This window comes from Dermacentor silvarum, chromosome 5, assembly GCF_013339745.2.
Source record: "Dermacentor silvarum isolate Dsil-2018 chromosome 5, BIME_Dsil_1.4, whole genome shotgun sequence".
NCBI classification, from domain to species: domain Eukaryota; kingdom Metazoa; phylum Arthropoda; class Arachnida; order Ixodida; family Ixodidae; genus Dermacentor; species Dermacentor silvarum.
Genome location: NC_051158.1, coordinates 7,800,207 through 7,805,918, shown reverse-complemented (window position 1 = coordinate 7,805,918; position 5,712 = coordinate 7,800,207).

The window sequence follows — 5,712 nt, the reverse complement described above, 5'->3', positions numbered from 1 at the left end:
GCAAATATACGGTTGCAGTGTGAACTCTACAGCTCAATCGCTTTACTTGTGTGTTCGTGGTCTTTCATTTCTGTTCCAGTTTGATGAATAAACTATCCATTTCTTTTCAGTCATTTTACGTCGCTTCATTATAGAGGCAATGCTAAAACCAGAATACTTATTCGGTAAAAAAAAAACTCCGAAAGCCTTTCGTTGTATATACTGTATATTCGTGGATAAACGCCGATAATTAGCCTTCAGAGTTATAGCTTAAAAAAGCTGACCCGAATAAAAAAAGTGACGACCGAAAACGTTTTGCCATTGCTATGAACAGCACCACTTGCTCCTCCAGTGACGTTGGTGCAAATTTCAGTGCGGGCATATGGGTCAGAGTGGCGACCAAACAATTGGGAATGGAAGAGGAGTTGGCTTGTTCACGGCCCCATGTGAGGGGTGCGCACTTCTTTAACACTTGTGTTAGAAGGTGGGAAAACTTCATAAACTTTCTAAACGACGCGGCGAAAGTAGGTAGGGTGCGATAACAATAAGAAAATTGCAGACCAACTGCCCTTTTTACCTTTTGGTACATTGTGCTATCTGCCGCAGGCAACCTTTGAAAATTTTTGAAAAGTGATCCCTGAATCAACGTGTATATGTTTTATCAGCGTTTTTGTTTTCTTTCTAATTATTGCAATATTTTTGGTTTATGCCTTGTTGGTATAGCAGTATTTAAAATCCACTTCAAGTAAATAAATACATAAATAAGAGAACTGCAGCCATGCGTAAAGACGAAGAAGAGTGTCTAAAAACCGGTTTCATGGAAGGTGGGCCGATAGTTGTGCCTTTTTCTTTGTTTTTTTTTTAAGTACATATTAAATGCAACGTACGTCCTTCGAGATTGTTACTTTATATTAATTTTAACTATGGCAACAGTAGTGAACCGTGTCAATGATCAGTTAAATGTCGGACTTAAAAGCAATGCAAAAATGATTTTACCAGCCCTGTTCGGGAGCATACCGATTTCCTACTAAACAATGTTTATAGGCTCTTCTACTTCCCTGTTTATTTGTAGTAGTATCATGCAGCGTAGTTTTTTTTTTTCAGTGGAGCTCTTGTAACATATTATTAGCGGGAAGTCCAAGTCAAGCCACAAAAGAGGGACCGCTCGTTCAAATGCAGGCAAAATAAAGCCAGGTGTAAAAAATTATCGAAAGTCGAAGCTTTATTTGTTTCTCCTTTTTTAGGCGCACAGTTGTAAAAGTTACGTTTAACATCGCTAAAACTACCCATGATGCTTGGGCAGCAAACTTATTGAAATTCAATTGGCTGCTAACTTTTCAGCACACTGTATACTTTTCTTATGTGCCCTATAGCGCGCGTTTCTTCTGACGCAACACTTTTATGGTTTCCCCTTTTCATCTTAAAATAGGCAATATGCGTATAGAGCTGCCGCGTTAAAGCATAAATATGTTTTTGCTTGTGTGTTTCGGTTAGAATAAGGATGACTTGCAGCAATAGGCCTTATCGCAATACAATCCTTAGCAGCCGGTAGCTAAGAACTCAAGCAATCACATGTTATAATGCAGGCAAATGCATTGTTACTCTGCAATAAATATATGGGGCTTAGAACGCAATACTTGGAAAACGTTTGATGAAAATGAAAAGCTGCAAAAAGAATTACGCTATTCAACAATGAGACATACTTGGACAAACACCATTTCAATTGTCATGTTCTGACACTTTATAATTTTGGTTTCTCAACGCAACAGCCCCGAGAAAGCACAACTTTAACGCTTTTTGTATTTTGACGTCAAAGATATAGGCCGACACCAATACATTTTTTTTTTTTTTGCGCAAGCACCTAAGGTCCAGGGTGGCCGGGTATTTGTATTCGTTTGTTTCTTTTTGACCCGTATTTGTATCGAAGAGTTATCCAGCCTAATTGGCACCGAAGTATCACGCAAAACTTCTGTTATGTGGTGCTTTCTCTCATTGCCGCATGCATTTTATGATTTTGAACCTCTCTGATATGGTTCGGTGCTCAATCGGATGGCTGGGAGATACCATAGTGGAAATCTTCCCACAAATAGACGCTGCTCGTAATTTTTGGGGCACTGCTTGAGACGCGTGTTATATTATATGTCCCATATATAATGGGCTCAGTGCAGCACAGCCTCACATGTGATGCCTTCACAAACGTTCTTTAAGGCATGGCACACACATTCTGTGTATTGAGGACAAGAGCGTCCGTCCTCATTTGATTTACTATAGCGCCATGTGAGCTAGACAATGACGATGATTTCGCTCACCTGCGAATGACGTTGTTGATGTGGGAAGTGGTATATCTCTGGAGCATGGACTTCTGCGAGGCCCAATTGTGACCGCTTCATGTACGGACTTCGGTGGCCAGCTGATTACACTATATGCAATTGTAACTAGTGTTATCCAGGCGCGATAATATATATCAATATAGCTGCTGATTTTGTTCAGACTAAGTTGCAAGTCGCAGCAAAGACAAATCTTAATATGCTTCCTAATTCCCTTGGAGTAACACGTTGGAAGTTTTACCCCAGCGTCGCTCTCTTCTGGATCCAAGAGCTTCCGGGATTTTACATTCTCTGCCAAAAGAACTTCTTCTTGGGCAAGTTGGTGCTGAGATTTCCTAGATATACTTGAATGTGGCGCGAAATCCATTTCATGAAAATGCGACTGTCTTCACTTCACTGTCTCCTCTTTTCTGTCCCCTTTTCACGAAATGTATTTAGCGCCACATTCAAGTATATCTAGGAAATTTACATTATCTGCATGCATTCTGCCCCTCGAATATTCGTTTCTGTTCGAGATTGCGTCCGCACTTACATGACCGCCGAGTCCAGCCGTCATGGTTTGCACTACCTCTGGAAACGGGCCATCATCCGAAAGAGCAGCCAGCACCCACACAGTGGATGCTGGCTAAATAAGTGCTTGAAAATTGAGTGAAACCATCGGGCGATGACTATCTGTCGCTAGCTATGAGGTATAAAGGTGCGGAGTTGTCCTATTGTTCTAATGCGAGCATGCGTGATGGCTGCAACAAGTGTTTGCGAAGATGGCATAACGGTGAAGCAAGGATGACAATAGAATGATGACAATTGAACGATGATGATGGCACAACAACGGTGGCTAGAAGGCGATGTCATGACGAGAATGAGATGACGGCAATCGTAAGACCATGACGGCATAATTATGCCAGGCTAACGATTATTATATATATGATGATGAAGCAATGACAACGGGGTATGATGGCAGGGGATGATGATGATTGAATAACAATTAATTTTCATTGCTGACTTGTTAGAAGGTACTGCCTAAACGATATGCCCATAAAAGCATAGGAACAGCTTAATTGTCAGAATACTTATATTTACCAGGGATGCTGTGCAGTGGTTTCCGTTTATTAATGTGTTTGTTGTGTTCTTCGTGTGTGTTCATGTCCGTGTGTCATGCTCTGAGAACCGTTACAGGAAGGTTCAGAAAAAATACTCGGGTGGAACTCAATATGAGAACTTACGAACAAGTTTTGGCACAAGAAAAAATCTTACGAAGAAGGCATATTCACAAAAGTGAAAATATTCTGGCAATCATCAAGCCTACCAGACCCGCTGCTGTAAAGGTGATGTGCCCAGGTCATAAATGCGTCAGATTTTATGTCTATGGTGATCTACACTTTACAAACAGTTCATGTTTCTTTCGTAGTCTGTGTTCTATTGGCGCTGATCCTCTCAAATTTTTGCCATCTAATAAGATCTATTGAAATTCCGCCCCCTTACCCTCTCCCACTTCCTATGATGTCGTCACTATTAGGAAAGTAAACAAGAGGTGTGGAGCCGATCTGGATACGCTATACCAAAGGGGAACGGTTTGTCAATACTTACTGTTGTTCGCTACATATACTTGTCATTAGGTGCGCAAATCTTTCTTTGTAGGGACAGCGTAACCTTCACACATGTGATTGAATAAAAAAAATTGATCAAGGTGGACAATATTTACACAGCCTAATGCTGAGAAGAGCGCTCTAATGATGGCTGCATGTCATATGACCTTGGACAACCTTCCAACAGTACACCTTCGAGAAAAGGTTTCAAGAAAGCGTTCGATGCATGCAGAGTTTCTTTTTTATTAACTCATTCACTTGTTTATTTGGAGCTACCAATTTGAAGTTGCTGAAACATAGCTTCGGTGTAAAAAAAAAGTCAAGGAGTTTCTGGAGAACAGGCACCTTCTTTAAAAATTTGTATCCCTAGTCTGTATTGCTGTTTATACTTATTTTTCTTCATTTTTACAGGGTACAAGGTTAAAAGCAGTTCAAATGAACATACCAAGCACAGAAGAAAGAAATGCACTTTATACTACAATATTATGGCACCTGGTTTATGGCTGCAGTATAAGAATATTGAGAAGTATCTTTCCTTGCACTTATTCTGCAATGTTAAATTCACGTTTGGGTTCATCTTCATGACTCAAGGCTCATTCTACAACATTGAGGGAAGTAGTCAATTTCAAAAATCTGCTACAATGCGCAGATTCCGGCTTACCTGCTTTTCAATTGCCAAAACAACAACACCACATATATGTGCTGTTCCTTGTAAGCATTGACTCTTTCCACAAATAATACCAAGGTTAAGAAACAAATATGCAAGGCCGAAGCAAGCATGGGCCGTTCTACTGCCTGTAGGTGTGTCTAACGTTCTATACTTTTAAGAACATATGGTCTTATTTTTTCACTTCTGGACTGCAGACTACACTTGTTGACGTCATCTCTATTGCAAAACCCGGTACCCAATGTCCAGTGCCATGCCGGATTATGGGCCCATTGTAACACAGGGCTAGGGCAATATATTTGGAGGTGCTAGATTTTGGTGCGAAAAGCAGTTCTTGAGGGATAAAAAGGTGGTGCCTGCTTGCCGTATAAATATATTTCTAACAAAGAAAGCAAGACAAACCCGTTTATTGGAATGAAAAAACTAAGAATGACAACTACCACCACCTCGATTCAATCAGGACACTACAGAGCGATCCAGGAAGCCAAAAGCATTTTCTATGAATATAAGCATCGTCTTCGTGCTTTCCATGCCGGTCACTGTTCTCCTTCTTCGTGGGAACGTCCCTGTCCTGTGCGATGGAACGACCGTATGCGCGGAAGCACAAGGTAATTTTTTTTCGCGCTAACCCTTGCGCAAGTGGAAAGGCCAAGGACGACAACCACGCCGGCCAGGACGATGACAAGCCTCGTTTGTAGCGTTTACAATTTTATGCACCTAAGTGTTTATCCCACTTGAATTCATGCACATACCTGAAGTTTCTCGAGTTACAAAAAAATCGTATCGGTTCCATGGTATCCTCGCTAACACATATCTTAGGAAAGCTGCTGTGTAATGGGCCAGCATTTCTGCAAACCTACAGCCTTATGACAGCATCGCGAGCAACTTAACATCCACCATGCTGAGTAGAGCCACGCCAGCTACAGGCAGTGAAAGCTGCAGATATGCTTTAGGTAATTTTTATATGTTTGGTTCAAGCTAATGAGAAAGCAGACTGTTTTGTTTACGACGTCATTGTTCGCTACCATGAACGGTATGAAAATATCCCAGGCCGTGTATTTAAAAGCTGGAACACAAACGTACCGCAGAGTCATTGGTAAATTTCTGACTTGTATAACGTTTAATGGGAAAATACAGACTTCGATCAAGAGGT